This window comes from Rhinolophus hipposideros (assembly GCF_964194185.1).
Source record: "Rhinolophus hipposideros genome assembly, chromosome: 1".
In the NCBI taxonomy this organism is placed as follows: domain Eukaryota; kingdom Metazoa; phylum Chordata; class Mammalia; order Chiroptera; family Rhinolophidae; genus Rhinolophus; species Rhinolophus hipposideros.
This window is the reverse complement of record NC_138047.1, coordinates 40,251,584-40,269,596: the sequence shown is the minus strand read 5'-3', so window position 1 is coordinate 40,269,596 and position 18,013 is coordinate 40,251,584. Positions and strand designations below refer to the sequence as shown.

At 37.1% G+C, this 18,013-nt stretch overlaps 1 pseudogene across 1 annotated transcript; it reads right to left on the bottom strand.

The window, feature by feature from the left end:
* Nucleotides 1-15,253: 15,253 nt before the first annotated feature.
* On the bottom strand, nt 15,254-15,882 carry LOC308498802 (small ribosomal subunit protein eS8-like; annotated as a pseudogene). The gene has a single exon. The product of its transcript is annotated as a small ribosomal subunit protein eS8-like (transcript).
* Nucleotides 15,883-18,013: the final 2,131 nt, after the last annotated feature.

The window sequence follows — 18,013 nt, the reverse complement described above, 5'->3', positions numbered from 1 at the left end:
GCCCAAGGCCAAATACACTGACTGAGTTACAAGAGCCTGTGGAACTAGGAAGCTGCCCATCAGGAGACAGGTTACTGTCACTCTACTGGTTTAGCAGGACATTCCTATTTACATGTATTTAAAAACCAATTCAGTAGTTCCTGGACATAATTTTCTACTATATTTCCAAAACTGTTTTTATGCTAAAAGCCCTATAGAAAGTTCATTTATCTGAATTATATTTTATTCTCCAAAGTTGTATAACTACAAATGGTTTTTCTGCTGTGAAGAACTCACTCTGTTTTGTTAAAGTTTAACCTTATCAGATTTTACATTAAATGCTTAAAATCCAAGTATTTAAAATTCTGAGGGAATAACATATTTAAATAGAAACTTTGTTAATGTGCCACTTTATTAATGGTGGTAATGGTTGTGAAAATCTACTTTTCATAGGTAGTATTCCTAACCACAGATAACAGAAATATCGTAGTAACTGGCATTTGATCAAGTTCTGTTTTTCCCCTCCATTTATTTTAGCTTTTACTTCCCTTGCCTTTGAGGTCAAATTCATAAAATCATCTTTGATCCTAAGATCCATAAGTTTAGTACCTGTGTTTTTTTTTATATGCAGTTTATTGTTTCAGGTCTTATGTTTAGGTCTTTGATGCATTTTGAGTTCATTTTGGTCCATGGTGACAAATAGCAGTCTAGTTTCTTTCTATTGCACGTGGTTTTCCTATTCTTCCAGCACCATTTATTGAATAAGTTTTTTTTTTTTTCTCTCCATGGTATGTCTTTGGCTCCTTTCTCAAAAATTATCTGTCCATGTTTATGTGGGTTTATTTCTGGGTTCTCAATTCTATTCCATTGGCCTGTGTGTCTGTTTTTCTGCCAATACCATGCTGTTTTGATTATTGTTGCCCTGTAGTACAAGCTGAAGTCAGGGAGTGTGAAACCTCCAGCATCGAGTTCTTGATCAAGTTCTTAATGAAAATTGTATCTCCAAAACTTTAGTCTGCTCTCCATAAACAGCAACAACTATTGAAACAATAAAGCAAAATGCGATGGTTCCAGTGATCCTGATGTCATAGTTTCAGGGAAGCCAAACTAAGAGGCTTCAATTTACCAAAGCCATTTCTTTTTAATCTCCTCCAGCAAGTAAGTCCAGTAACAGCTCTGTAGTTTGTTCCAAATTACACATGCAACCATTCTTTCTGTTTTATTATGCTGAATGTTTATCCCCCTGAATACCACATGTGGGATACAATTAGATCAGTGTTTTTTACATTTTTTATTAGTTTCAGGTGCACAAAACAATGTAATAGTTAAGACATTTATCATTTATATCCCTCACACTGTGTCAACCCCCTTTACCCCCATCCACTATCCCTCTGACATCGCACGCAGCCATTACATTTCCACTGTCTCTGTTCCTAATGCTGTACTCCTCTTCTTGTAAGTATATACATAATATATAGATATATATACACATATACATACACAAACATATACATATATATACACATATGTATATGTATATACATATATAAACTTGTAGTTGACATTCATTATTGTTCAGCTTCAGTTTCAGGTGTACAGTGCAGTGATCAGGCATCTACATCATCCCTGAGGTGGTCTCCCTAACGAGACAGTATCCATCGGATACCCTACAAAATACATCAGTTTTGATAATAAGGGGTTATTGGTTTTATTTTAAAGTTTGCTTAACAGGGAATTTAAAAATCAATGTAAAGGATGGATCTTAAGGGCAAGCCCAACAAGCCAGTGTCAAAGGGTCACTATATGATAATATAACAGTCTCCAAATGACAAAGTTATAGAAAAGAACAGACCAATGGTTGTCCAGGCCAGGGTTTGGGATGTAACACCAGGGGGGGTTCTCTGTAGTGATGGAACAGTTCTATATCCTGATCAAGGTGTTGATTCCTTGGCTCTCCGCATGTGGTAAAACTTCATAGAACAATAAACCAAAAAAGAAAAGAAAAAAGTTTATATGAAATCTGAATAAGATCTGTACCTAAGTTGATGCTATTGAATAATATCAATATCCTAGTTTTGACAATGTGCAAAGGCGATATAACATTGTTATTTGAGGAAGCTGCATTCAAGATACATGGGAACACTGTGCTGCCTATACAGTTTCTTGTGAGCCTTAAACTATTTCAAAACAAAAATTTAAATCAGTGGAAAGAAGTTATTAAATATCTGAAGGGTTTCTTTCTTTCTTCTGAAATGCCAGAATGTAAGTTCTTTGACGACTTGTATAAATCAGTGACACTAAATGCTTTAGGAAAAAAGGTAAGTTTGCAATAATCCATAGGAATTTTCCAATACCATTTCCTAAATAATGTTCCCTTTTAGTATTAGTTTCTTCTCTCTCTCCTGTTCATCCAGTTGCCGTCACTCTCCTATGCTCCTTTCTAATACCTGACAACTCTCTGCTTCTCTATTTCCTCCTGTCTTCTATTCCTTGTGCATAATGTAATCGCCTTATTATCCCTACAAAACCCAAAATAAGGTCAGTCACTTCCATTTATAGTTATGGTCTGTGTGTACTTCCGTATATTTCTGGAGAGAAGAGGGGGTGTTAGAAGAATCCTAATGAGCAGGGGTAGGTGAGACAGAGAAGAGAATTTGTATGTATTCTTTACTTAGGGTACAAGCCTCAAAATGTAAAACTCTGAATTATTCCTTTGCATGGCAAAAATGTATCTAGGTTAAAAAAATTACAAATGAACACATTTACTTCAGTTGCCCCGAAGTCCCTCAGTAACTCGCTTTTAGAAATATGCTTCAGGAGGCACGAGGGAAGGGACTAAAATAAACAAGAAATAGTATGGTAATACTGTCTGAAACATTGGCCTTAGTTAAAATGAGATCACACTCAGAATTCATCATCTTCTCATTCCAATGCAAAATCTCTTGGTACTACAGGGGTCAAAGTAGATTTTCCCAAAGTTGTTGTGGGGTCGATATGATACTGAGTCTCAACAATAATCCCTAGTTGATTTTTATTTTATCCTTAAAAGGAAAAATAAATTGTGGGTACAAAAGAAGATTCTCATTGACAGTCAAGAATAATTCTCCATTGCTTCATTATAAAAACAAACTTTGGAGATTCTTGGAAATGGCTTGCCAAATCCAGTTTTCTTTGTAGTTTTGGCCACTGTCAACTCTTTTTCAAAGGCTTTGGAAGTTTTGGCGTCAAGGGAAGGGAGAATAAAAATTGTAATTGCAGCTACGTGGAATGTCTGTATGGAATGGAGAATATGACTTCTTTTATTAAATATGACACAAGAAATAATTACCTCGTGGACCCTGCTATCTATGGCTATATAATACAGTTTGGTGTTATGGAGTAGTAGATGATGAATCATGAAATTAACATTTATGAGACATTAATCAAGCCCTTTCTAATATCATTCAGTGCCTGCCTGTCTTCTCTGCCTTTCATTGAATTTCAAATGAAGAAAAAAACTTTCCCTGGTTTGAATGAACCTTATAAAAATGAGTGCAAAGTATCCCTGGATGGGGTTCGTGTTGATTTAGGTCACGTTGTCAGCTCTGCCCCCAATGTCCTGAACCAGAACCTGGAGGAGAAGGGCTTGGGACTCTATATTTTTAATGAGTGCACCTGATGACTTTTTATGACTAAGTTTGGAATACACTGCTTTAGTCCAACCTTGTCTGGTGCCAGAATTCAAGTTCTCTTATCCAAGAGTCAGAACAAGGCTGAGAAGCAGGGCTTTTTGGATTCAGAAGGGTTGCATGAATAATGTATCAAGGAAGAAACTGGGAGCAAGATTCAGCCTTAAGAATTAGGACTTTCGGGTTTTAGATGTGGGAATTTGGGCTCCAATGAACTGAACTGTTCAAGGCAGGGCTCTAGTGCCCTGGGAAACTACAGCAGGTGCTGAGAGACAAAATGATCAGTCAAGCACGTTGGCCATAGTAGTTGAGTGTGGTGGTAATCCGCTTCCAGCCCTCTCGGTGCAAATGAAAGTTTTAGGCTTATGTGATATTCCTGTCTGATGGAAGCCGTGGGGGAAGGCCACACCCTCAGGGGTAAGCAGCAGGTGGTATGGTTCTTGAAAAGGATCTTGTTATTGGATGGCAGCCATTGAGGTAAATGGAAGGTCCTCAGGAAACCAAAATTCACCAAGGAAGAAGTGAGGGGACTCTGATTTCGCTCAAGGCTTCATTCTTTGGGTCCAGATATAAAAGGGTTTGGGTATTCTTGAAGCTTCACCCTCTTCAGTTCCTCAGGGTCATGGTGAGCATAATTATGTGTCAGATCTCCCTACTGGGAAGGAGGGTCTCAGAGAACTTGAATGGTGCTATGAGGCCCAGGAGACCCTTCTCACTGGAGAGCCTCAGCACCTGCAGTCTTCCTGGGAGGGTGCCCTGGACGTGGATTGTACTCCCACGTGAGGCTCGAGAAGGCAGGTGGATGTGGACATGAGGTGTAAGGAAATGATTACTGCATTCTGTTGGGCCATGAGTAGGGACTGTCAGACTGGAAAGAAATGCATTTTAATTTTGATCGTTCCTATAGACTGAATGTTTGTGTTCCCCCAAAATTCATAAGTAGAAACCTAATCCCCTGTAATGGTGTTTAGAAGCCTTTGTGATTAGGTCATGAGGGTGGCGCCCTCATAATGGGATTGGCGCCCTTATGAAGGGCTGAAGAGATCAGAGTTTCCCCTCTGCTGGGTGAGGACGCAGTGAAAACACAGTCTCTGTGAGCCAGGAAGTGGGCGCTCACCAGACACGGAATCTGCTGGCACCTTCATCTTGTATTTTACAGCCTCCAGAACTTTGAGAAATAAATTTCTGTTGTTTATAAGCCACCTGATCTATGATATTCTGTTATAACAGCCCAAAGGGACTAAAACAATCATAAAATGAATAACAGAAATGATAGCTGCTTTAAAAAATTCAAATAGCAACTTGAAGTAACCTTCTAAATTCTGATAAATTTGTTTTCCTCTTTCAGCAGGAATCTCCCTTATTCTTTTCGTGGCCAAAAGAAAAAAATAGACTTTCTGGTTCACTGTTCTTTGCACCAGTATTACAGGTTATATTGTTATATTTTGTATCATAAGCTTCTCTTGTAGAATCAGTACATAAATATTTGAGTAAAATTTATTAAATTAATTAGAAGACTTGGCTCTCTTCATCTTTCAGAATCTTCTCTGCCAGTCACACTCTTACCTGTTGCTTATAATCATGTGAGAATCACCTCTTTCGTGAACGCTCACCTGGCTCCTCTAGCCACATGTGACTTCTCCATTCTTTGCAACTCCATAGCATGTTGGTTTATAAGTTTTTTATGGCCCTCAGTATTTTTTTTACTCTTCAACAACATTTAATGTACCTGTAGGTAGTATTTATTTATAACGTTTTTTGTTCCACAAAGGAAACGTATAGAAGAAAATATAAAAAAAGTGGGAAGATGGTCATGAAAGGAAAATAAATATAGGACTGCAAGATGAAGCCAATGTCACACACGTTTATTGGGCACTTGCCGTGTTCCACTTGCTAGACAGCCACTGGTCTCCCGGAACGCAGAGCTGAGTCAGGGCATAGCTGTGGCTTACTGACCATTTCAGACCTAGGAAGTGCTCAGAGACCAGCTTCAAACCATCACCAGAGGTTTGATATTAATAATTCTGCTCCCTACCAACCCGTCTTTTTACTCATTCACCCACTTTTTACTATTGTTTCTTGCTAGAAATTAGGCGGTAGTGTATTATCAATTGTGCTAGTATTTTTCATTAAAGGACTTTCTTTTTAACTCCATAGATATCTTCGTATCTCTTCCTGAGCCTTCTTCAAGGTTTAAGATCTTCCATGCCAAGACTTTAAGACCATTCATGTGATTATGCTAGGGAGACAGGGTATCCTTCAATTTTCCCAGGGAATTTCTGTTCCAGCTTGAGAGTACTTAATGTACACTATCTAGTCAAACGAATCCCTGGCAGTTTTTTCTTTTATCAAGTTACAGCTGCCTCTGTAAAAGAAACCTCATTTATATGGTTTCTCTACATTGACTAACTGGCAACAAATATGATAAGGAAATGATGATCATTTTCGAAATGTTGTAAGAGCAACTGATGGCACCAAAAGACTCATTTATGGCTCCAGGAAAAACCACGGAGGGAATGTTATGACTGTTCCAATATGTAAAAGTGTAGATTATTACCATGGCAATGTAAAAAGCCACAGACTTCCCTCAAATCACTTCCTAATTTCTGTATTTTGACCAAAATAATTGTTAAGGAAAGTCCCGTCTGGGCCATTTTTAAAGCAAAGAATTTGCATACGAGTATTTTTTAAATTATGAGAATATTTACTCTAATTTTGATTTATATCTTTATGTATCAAACAAGAATAAGAAAAACTATAATTAAAATGTAATTTTCATTGTAATTGAGCTTTTAAAATAGTATTTTATTATAACAAGTATCACCTCAGATAATTAGCAATTAGAATTTTTTTCACAGGACTTATTTCTTCAAAAATGCTGAATTGTTGCTGCTCTGTTCTCAAAATTCAACTTAATTGCTAATTTAAGATCATGGGTCTATGTGCTCCTCCACAAATTAGAGTTTCACTCCCGGGTAGCTCCAAGAAATGTTAATTTCCTGAGTCTTTATTCCCCCATTATATTACATAATAAAGTCTGTTACTTTAACCTAGAAAGAGAATATTAGACTCTGCTCCCCCAAAGAGCCAGGTCTATACATTTATCTATTAATATATCTGGAGTTCTGCCATCACTATTTCTGGGCTTTTTGTTTTTTGGCGGGAGGGGCAAGGTGCATCTGATTCAATGTGGGGCAGAGGGTATGGAGGGTCAGCCTGTGATCCAAGGGGCAGGCAGGGTCTAATCTGGGAGGTTATTAGATGATGGTTGGAGCCAACAGGGATGACATCAAAAGCCAAAGGGAAATAAGCCAGCAACCCGAAAGTAACTGCTAGGAGGATCAAAATAAATTTGCAAAGGTAGGTTTCTTGCTTCAGATAAATACTTAGTAAATTCCTGGCCATGTTTCCGAGGGTTTTCTGACCAGAACTTAGTAACAAATATATTTTATATCATAGCCTAACACAGGCTCACTCAGCCCTTGCTGTGTCCAAGTGTTAGATCTCTGCCCTCACCGTGGGTGAGGCACTCTGATATTTTCAGTTCTCTTAGGTTGTAGTCTATTCCATTTAAAGATGTAGGTAAGAGATTTACTTTCCTGCTTTCATGAGCTGCTTAAGTGAGAGAAATCCATAGCTTAAAATGTATAGTCTGGGAGATTGGGAAGATGGGAGGGGAGAGAATAGAAAAAAACCCAACAAGCTAGAGGATGTGGTTTTTTTTATTTTAAGATTGAAAGCTCCTTCAGAATTTAGAATGTAACACACAAAACAACAAAAGAACATGTCTATAGGGTAAATCAAAACAAGCAAATAAACAGGCAATTAGAATTCATGCAAGTTAGTTATAGAAGTGTCGACTTGAGATGTGAATAGTTAAAATCAGCGAATAGAAGTTTCCTGCAAAAATAATGTAAAGCCAGCTTTTGAGTGACATGGATTGATGGAGAGTCCAGAGAAGGAAATAGCCCAGATGGTATAACAGCAAGCTCCGACAGATTGTGTGTGTTACAGAAGGATAAAGAAGTTCACTTAGGAGACAGGAGGGAGGTGGAGCTTTCAATCCTTTAGGCAGCCTCAGAGACACTTGAAAAACACTACCTTTGCCTATAGAAGTGACACAAAGCAATTGTGTTTAAGGATTATTCTAGTGACTTTGTTGAGAGCGGATGCATTGCCATCAGATTTACTGGAAACAAAAGAGATTGTTGTTGTCACCTAGAGAATGAAAAACGTGATCTAATGTTACAGAAGTGAAAATATAGGAAGGGAGGGATCCGGAATTGAGGATTCATTGACTTCTATAAGTCAGTTTTGTGACGTCTCTTCTTGGTATAAGCGTCCAATGCTGGGAGTGACTTGAGAAGAGATGAAAGGACTGGCTGTCAACAGTGTCTCCTGTTGCTCTGCCAAGGCCCTGTCTTCCTCTAGCCTGACTGGGGATTCCCAGTAGTCATCATTAGCGGGTTAAACCACAAAGACAAAGCTCATTCCAAAGGCTCTGTCCCTGCTAGGATGGGAGAGTAACCTTTTATCAGCCTCTCTCTGATCACTGAAAAGCTGTGTGCATTTAGGAAATCTTCCAGTGCTTTGGAAAAATCAGACCTCAACTCTCCAAGGTAATGATAGAAGAGAGATCTTTCATGTGGGTGGGGATGGCTGGACCTCAGAGTCCTGCCTCTTTTTTCTAGGCATTCATGCTTCCCTTGGGGAACTCACTGATTGCCCCTGCTCCTGTTTCTGCTGGTGTCGTCCTTCTCCCCCTTGGCTGCCTGGGAAGATCTAGGTGTGGGCTCCTTAAGGAAGCTTGATAGCAGATTTAGCTGCAAGAACCCTTCCCATCAAGCATGAGGTACCTCAGAACCTCAGAGTGCATAAATGGCAGCTGGCATGAGAACACCCAGCCCTCTCTTGGCACTCATGCCCATGCTATCCCCACTGTTCACTGCTCTGATTAAAGGGCCTGTGTATTGATCTCTCCCCCTTACTAGTTAATAAGGCCCCTTATTGGCCGGGTTAACATCTTACTCATCTTCACAGCCCCTTACTACTTAACATGCAGTACCTTACATTGATGTTCGTAAATAAATTAACAGCACAATGAGAATATAAAACATGGTTGTTATTCCAGGTGTCCCTACAAGGCTGAAGTTAAATTTTATATCTTTTATTTAGGAGAATGACCCTAAATTCATTATTAGAAATTAGTTTATCAAATGAGTAGAAATTAGTTTATCAGATTAGTGCTTTGTCCTTGTCCTATCTCTGAGGCGGTGAATGATGAATATCAAGTGGGAGACCTTAGGAAGATGCTAGGGAGCCTCAGAGACTACCAGAAAAAGGAAATTGTATGTAAAAACGGAAGCAGAACACCAGACTTAAGCTTCATCTACTTCATAATCTTACCTCAAATTGTTCTGCCTATTCCACTGCACATTTACATAAATGGTATCTCTTCCCACTTATGTTTATGATGCATTTCCTCAATATCTCCAAATAGAGCATAAATAGAAGATATTGTTGCTTTTCAAGACTAGGCACCATGGCCTGTCCTTCCCCTCAAATCTACTGTGTTGGCACACTGATGTTCAAGAATTACTTGTGAGTGGAAAACATAAAACTCCATACCGTGAGGGATGGTCTCTGTCTTGCTCTTTCTGTCTGTAGCCTAGCACATAACAGTCTCAGTGAGTGTTTTTGTATGAATGAATTTTCTCAGTGGTCTCTGAGTCCCACCCCTCTACCCTGTCTTTCAGGGCTGCAACAACCATTATCTCTGACACCTTAAACTGCCACTTTCTTGTGTTCATCACATCTGTAAGTACATAATAGAAACATTAACTTTTTCAGTTAAGATTCTGGCAAGGAGCTACAACCAATGATTATATCCTCCAAATGACTTTCGTATTTGTGACCAGCTCTGGAGCTAGGCGGTTAGTGGAAACTGACCACAGATTGCCCATGACATTAGATGGTTCAGTAGTATTGACTCCCTTTTTGAAGTTGTAAATTAAATAATCCTAATATGACAGTATAGAAGATGATGCATTTAAGAACTTCAAGTTTCTTTCCTATTCTAATTCACTGTCTTTTTTCAGGGTCATTGTCGGATAATTGCTCAGATGAACTATGAGGAAATATCTGTATGTGCCTGTGTAATGAAGACAGGTTCTTCCACCCTGAAAAATTTCCACCCTGTTCTTCCACCAGGAGGAACTCTTGATGTATCTGGAATAAATTTACAAAGTAAATTTACAAAGTAAATTTACAAAGCAGAAACATTGGAATTAATTTCTGTGTTGCAGTCCACCAATTCTGGGTCTGTGTCTGCCACATTGTGTTTATTTTTGTTAAGTACAGGCAATATTTTTCCATGTACCATAAAAAGTAAGAAAAATTAAAATGAGCATTTCCTTTTTCATTGAATATCCTTTTACAACACCACTTTAAGTGTCTGGTGTTATACCAAATAGGTCATAATGTGAATAAGTTAAAATAGAATTTACAACAACAAAATATCTGTTCTTATTCAAGCATCCACAGTTTCTTCCAAGATTTCATTCTCAGCTGCTAGGAAGAAAACACTCAACACAAAGAAAATTCCACTCCAGGTAAGAAAAATGGTTTAAATTTGACGTGTCATTGAAGATGTGGATCTTAGTTTATTTTCTCTCTAAAATATCAAGAATCTTTTTTTTCCAGGAGGTGGAGAGTAAAAATGCAGGATGTAAAAATTCTGGAATTGGAGCACAAACATGAGTAAGACCCAATCTTGTAAGGAGGAGGGCTTTTAATTTTCGTTGGCAAAATGAATCCGTTGTAAATGCTTCTGAAGAGTGCAAATTATTTGTAAATAACATCTGTGGATTTTTGAAAAATGTAATTCATTGTCACATCTTGGGCACAATTGGCCTGGCCTGCTTCTTGCAGAGTATCATATTTCTTTAGTCTTGCCCCATTTCTGGAACTTTGGGTTATTTCCATATTTGCAAGTCCTTAGTAACAAATTACCAAAAGGAAATGTTTAATAACTATAGACAGCTGTTTTTGATATCTACATGGATAATCATCAGCTTGATCCAATTCCTTAATGTCCCACAAAAACACATTCTCTTTCAGACAAGCTACCCATTACATTACCCTCCATTGGTTGGGTCTCCTATCAGTTGTTCCGAAGGTTGATGTCTCCCTGCTCTAAGGAGATTTTCTGTTCTCCTAGCCACATTAGCTACTTCTTTTTTCTTTCATTGATTCATCAAATATTTCTTGAGCACCTATTCTGTGGTGCTGCTGCTCTCTGCATATGATACCACATATCTTGGGCCCAAGGCATTTCCCTGCCTTTTTCAAAGTCACAGTTTTGATAATTGTTTCAGTGTATGTCCTAGATACACTAGAGATTTTCTGTGGTACCTGGACTAATAGTAAGTAAGGTAACTTGGGTTTAATTGAATGTGGTATGTCTTACTTGATGGAACTAAGGAAAATTACAAGCATTAAAAAATTTAAATTACTTTAATAAAGGCAAAGTAATTTCCTAAACTAATTAATATATCATTAACTGCCATTAACCCCTTGTTAATTAAATAGAATGGTAAAATTAAATAAAAAGATGGATGATTTCCTAAAGGAGATGGTTTAATAGACACATACAGCATTATATAATTCAGCCATTGTGTAATTGGAACTACAGAATGATGAAAGACACATACAGGTAGAACATTATGGGAGCAGGAAACAGTGAGGATTCTTTTCCAGAGAATGGCTGTATTCTATTTTACTCCATTTCAGTGGTTATTAACTTTTCTTGGTGAAGAATTCAGTATATCTAAATCAACTAATGTTTACTGAGTATCTCTTATATGCCAGGCATTTAGGCATAGGAACTGAGGATTTATTTGAGCAAAATTAGTTTTCTTTGAGAATTTGGTGAAAACTAGGGAGTCCTTCCAACAGATAAAGTAAAATGTATACATACATATTCTTATCAGTTGTGCATATAAACTCTTAGGAGGTACACAGACCCCTAAAGTTCATCTATTGCAACCCTTAGGTCTGTGGACTTAATTTCAGCACTTCTGCCCTATTTGAAGTTATTCAAGCAAGGAATGATGTGTGTGTCGTAGTGCTAGTCACTTAAACTCCATCGGCTTCTATTTTTTCTTTTTCTTTTTTTGCCTATTAAATGAGGGTAGTAGATGAAAGCTTTCCATTTCTTAAAAAAAAAAAAAATCTATGAGTATATGAACAGGTGTTATATCCCGGAGGTGCCAAAAAATAATGTATACACATGACTTGTGTTCATCTTTTGATATCGGTATATAGTGAGTATTACAATTTTACTACAGTTTTTTCCTTTCTTAAAGTGGGAATACATTTTTTGGCACTTTCTGTATATGCTTGTCTATTTGTGTCATCCAACTCTCTGTCACTCATATATGTCACTCATATATAGGTGTAGAAAAGAATAGCATAAAACAGAGCCTGACAACATAGAATAGGAATGAGAGAATCCTCTGGAATATAGAGATCAGACCAACTCCCCCATGAGAAGAGGCAGTGGTCATCCAGATGGTCCCACGTGAATGTCAGAGCTAGAACTTGGCCCTGCATTTCAGCCCACAGCTCCTTTCCACAGTGCCACAGCACGTACGAAGATTTATTCTCCACTAATGCCCACAAAGTGGTTATGTTAGACTAATAACTATCTTTTTAATTAATGTTGAATCTCAGTTGTTGAATTAAGATATGTATCTTTAATTATAGGTGTTACTAGTGAAAATGTTTTATAAACTTGGCTTCTTGGCATGAAAGACACTTATGAAATTCAAGGATATTTGGGAAATCTAGAAAGTTTCACTAGTGGCAGTAACCCTAGTGTTAGGGTTGAATTGTGTTCCCCCATAATTCGTACATTGAAGTTATAACCCCCAGTACCTCAGCATGTGGCCTTATTTTAAAATTAGGGTCCTTGCAGATGTAATTAGTTAAGAGAAGTCACTAGAGTGAGTGAGTCCTAATCCTATATGACTGTTGTCCTTAGTAAAGGGGTAATTTGGACACAGCTACATACACCCATGGAGAACACCAGTGAAGATGAAGGCAGAGATCAGGGTGATGCTTTTTATAAGTGAAGGCACATCAAAGATGGCTCACAAACCACCAGAATGTAGGGGAGATGCTTGGAACAATTTCTCAGTTCTCAGAAGAAAGATTCCTGGCAACACCTTCAATTTGGGGCTTTTAGTCTCTAGAACTGTGAGACAAGACATTTCCATTGTTTACACCTGCCAGTTTCAGGTGCTTTATTACAACAGCCTTAGCAATCCATTATATTTAGGAAGGTCACAAGGTCTCTCTGGATTTTGGTTTCCTCATCTATGTCAAGCGAGGGGTGACCCAGACAGATGGTTTTCAGATGGTGGTCTGGGAGCAAGCCCTTCAGGGGCTTGTGTGTGTGTGTGTGTGTGTGTGTGTGTGTGTGTGTGTGTGTGTGTGTGTGTGTGAGAGAGAGAGAGAGAGAGAGAGAGAGAGAGAGAGAGAGAGAGAGAGAGAGAATTTGTGATACAAGGAAACTGTGCAGTAAAATAATTATATATATGTATGTATGTTCATTCAGGATTTCCCTCCCCAACCCTTTTTTCTCTGTACCACCTGCCTTCCCAGAAACAGGTTTTCTCTCTGTTTTTCTGATATGGAAAGATCTCCAAGATATTATGTAGAAAAAATCAAGTTATGCAGCAGTGCATGTGGTATGCTTCCATTTGTGTTAAAAAGGGAAGATAATCAAAAAGATGAACCATAACAGCTATTGGCGAGGATGTGGAGAAATTGGAACTCATATACTTTGCTGGTGGAAATGAAATATGATGGAGCCCCTTTGGCAAGTAGTCTGGCAGTTTATAAAAAAAATGAAACTAAGAGTTACCATGTAACCCAGCAATTCCTGGGTGTATCCCACAAGAATCAAAAAAACATATTCATAGGAAAAAAATACGGGAAAACTTACACATGGCTGTTCATAGCAGTATTACACAACAGCCAAAAAAAGTGGAAATGATCCAAATATCTATCAACTGATGAATACATAAACAAATGAATTTAAAATTCTGTTAGTATAATTAATAAAAATGTATTTTATATCCATGAAATAGAATATTCAGCCATAGAAAGGAATGAAGTACTAATACATGCTACAACATGAATGAACCTTGAAAATGTTATGCTAAATAAAAGAAGACAGTCATAAAAGGCCACCTATTTTATGATTCCATTTATATGAAATGTCCAGAATAGGTAAATTTATAGAGACAGAAAGTAGATTAATGGTTGCTCAGGGTTAGGGGGATGGGGAGTTGGGGGAGTGATAGCTAAGGGACTTGGCATTCTTTTTGGAGTGATGAAAAAGTCCTTTAATTAGATAGTGTGATAGTCATAGAACCTAAAATCTACTGAAACCACTTAATTGTGTAGTTTAAATGTGAATTTTATGGCATATAAATTATATTTCAATTTAAAAACTCTATGGGAAGAGAATGAAAATTTTTTTATAAGAGAGCAAATAATTTATATTTTCTTGATTATACACAAAGAAATTATGTAAGGAGACATAAGACACTTCTTAGTGGTTACCTGGATTGGGAGGGGCTTCTGAGAGAATAGAAACTAAGCAGCTGAGGGACAAGTGAGAGGAAGAATGAGACGGTTTTTAAGAAAAAGATGTAATTTAATATTTTATATATCTTTTAATGTTTTATAATTTTATATTAAAATCTGGACCATATGAATATCTTATCTTTTCAAAAATTAAATAAGAACAAAATAAATTAAAACTATGTTTATTAGAGTTTTTTATAGTTAGTTTGGTAATGTGTAAGTTTTAACACCTGGATATCAGAGATCGAGTACACATATTTAGCTTTTGCTTTTAGAACATTTGGTTAATTTATCATTAGGAAACATTTGTTAGATCCCCTTTGAACATGGTTATGATGTTTGATAACTCATGCTGGACAATCTTGTCTTTTTTTGGTGCAATTCTTATGTTTTCTAGGCTATTTAGTTTACTTGTAGTTCTCTGCATTTGTTCTTCTCTGCATATGTAAATAGAAAAAAGTACACATCTTGTACATATATAAGCAAACATGTGATGAGTAAAACAAAATGCCCACTTAGAAGAATATTCCTCTATATCAGAAACTCAAAATCAGTACAAATTAGCCTTATTCTATTTCATTTCCAACTACCTGTTATAAATTTTATCAGTGTTTTATACACTATAGGTTGCAACCAAATGGTAGTTTATGAAATAAAAGTTTAAAAGTTGATTAAAGAGTAGAATAAAACAGAAATAACCAGAGTTCGTCACATATAATATGGATAATATGGATAAGTAATATTTTGTGTAGTACTTAAGGGGCATGTGTGTGTGTGTGTGTGTGTGTGTGTATACAGGGTAAGACACAATATCAGCATATATTTCTTAAAAACGTTTGAAAGTCACTGCCTTCTTTGAACTCTTTTGAGTATTGTTATGAACTTGTATCTTTTTTTTTGTTTTTGAACACAAAACACCTTTATTACACTAAGCTAGGAGGGATGATGATTTATTTGCCTTTCTGGGCCTTGATTTTCCTCAGCTAGAACTCCAGCTCCTTCCCCTCTAGCACAGAGCCGTCTGCTCGGCCACACTGGCCTGGTCGTGAAGCAATACATTGCAAGAAGAGTGCCCTGCTGGAACTGCTCCTCTAGAAGACTGCCGATATTGGCATTCTTTTTCCTCTCATCATATTGCTTCTGAATTTTCTTCGATCATTTTTTTTGTTTAAAATCTCTTCCTCCTCAGGAGTCATCTTGGCCCCCTTCTTGCAGCCCAGGGGCCGTGCACAGTGGGTCTTGTACCACTGTCGGTACCGTGTGCTGTCAGAGCGCACGATGCAGTTCTTTCCTAGGGTGATGGTGCGGACCAGTTCGTTGTTGGATGCATTGCAGACCACATCAATAATCCTTGTTTTGCGTGTACAACACTCGAAGCCCTAGGAGAAGTTCCCCACGCCCAGCCCCAACGCACGGTACTTCTTGTTGCCTCCACGCACACGGACTGTGCATATGCTGCGGGGTTAATCTCAGTGTTGGCAGCAGGGCGTCCCAGCTCTTATTTTCGCTTCTTGTGGGAGGGCTTTCTCTTGCCTCCGATCTTGCGGCGCTGGGACCAGTTGTCCCGAGAGATGACCATGGCTCAGTGCCTATTGGAAAGAGAACTTGTGTCTTTTATTGACTTGGTTTATTTCAGTTAACCAAAAGGATGAGTTATTGTTATTAGTCGTGTTAGTAATTACTTAGTATTAATCATATTATTATAATTAATAATTATTATTTTCATTGACACTTAAATTACCACAGCTTGACCTGTGGGAAGTCTTTTAAATGGGCCCCTGTGAGATTCGTCAGTGTTGTTGTGTGTACCAGTAGTTTGTTCTTTTTTATTGTTGAGACTAGAATTTCATTGTATTGATATTCTACGATTTGTTGCTCTATTTTCCTTTGGCGGACATTTGCGCTATTTCCATTTTGAGGCAATTATTAATAAACTGCTGCAAACATTATTGTCTAGTTTTGTGGACATAAGCATTTATTTCTCTTGGATATATATATACTGTATATACAGATACAGTATATATACATATATGGATATATATATATATATATATACTGTATTTTGCCATGTATAGTGTGCTCCCATGTATAATGCGCACCCATGTTTTTGCCCCAAACTTTCAGGGAAAAAAATCTTTTGTTTTAATTTTCCGAGGGATTTTCCAATAATTTTTGCGAAAATATCAGCTAGATTGGTACCGTCTGCCTCAAGTGTATGAAGAGGAATGTCATGCTGTTCACCCTCTGGTAATAGTTGGCATCACCTGTTTTATCAAGTCAGGCACTTACTCTGTGGACAACAGTGTTTCCCTCTTCATTTCATTTCATTGAGTCGTTGGCTGAAATTGCTTTTGTTTCAAGTTCATTGTAAGTTCAACAAAACCAGTTATCATATTCCAGGATATTATTTTGCATATGGATATTGTTATTGATTTCTAAAGTTACACTTTTAACTCATAATCATAAATAAAAGAATTAAAAACATTTATATAGATACAGAATTAGTACTACCCATATATAATGTGCATGCATCCTTATTTTTCCCTCACAAATTTGGGCAAAAAGTACACATTATACATGGCGAAATATGATAGTTGAATTCCTGGGTCATAGAGCAAGTCAGACGTTTGCTTAACTTTCAAAGAAATTGCCAAGCAGTTTTCCAATGTGGTTGTATAGTTTTATACTCCTACCAGCAATGTGTAAGAATTCCTGTTGCTCCGTATTCTTGCCAACATTTGGTACTATTAATCTTTTAATTCTGCCTACTCTGATGGATATGTGGTGGTATCTCATTGAAGTTGTAATTTGCATTTTTCCCAATGACCGAAGATATTGAGTACCTTTTCAGCATGCTTATTAATTATTTGGATATCACCTTTTGTGAAGTGACTGATCCAGTTTTTTGCTCATTAAAACAAATTATTGATTTGTTCTTTATCTTTTCTGTTAGTCTGTGGCCTGCCTTTTTACTTTAATAACAATGTCTTTTGATGAACAGATGTTTTTAAATTTGATCCTTTTTTTTTTTTTGGCTTAATGTCTTTTCTGTCCTAGGAAATCCTTGTCTACCCCAGTGTTTTGAATAGTGGGCTACTCTTAACAGAGAGAAGAAAGGATGTATCTTTTTAAGAGTTCACATTGAGTTTTTAGATTTAGCTTATTTTTTCTTATTTGTTTTGTTTTTGTTTCTCGTTTAGCTTATTATCCTCTACTTTTCTCATAGTATGAACCACCAAGAATTTAGACTGCATTTCATAACATCAGCTTTTATTTGGAAAAAAAAAGTTCTTGAAACTTAAAATATATGAAAACCCTCCACCAGATTACATGATATTTAAAGTCACCATCATCTCAAAGATATTATAATTCACTGCATGAGAATAATCTAAGCAGATTTGCTTATTAGGTTTTGTGGGACCTGAAGCTTATATAATTTAGGGATCATATTTCATTATTTTTTTAAATATATTTTTTCAGATACAGTTGACATTGAATATTATTTTGTATTAGTTTCAGGTGCACAGCATAGTGGGTAGACATTTATATGATTCTATGCATTGATCTACTGATTAGTCCAGTGTCCACCTGGCACTATACATAGTTGTTACATATTATTGACTATATTCTCTATGCTGTACTTTATATCCCTGTGACTATTTTGTACCTACCAATTTGTATTTCTTAATCCCTTCACCTTTTTCATCCAG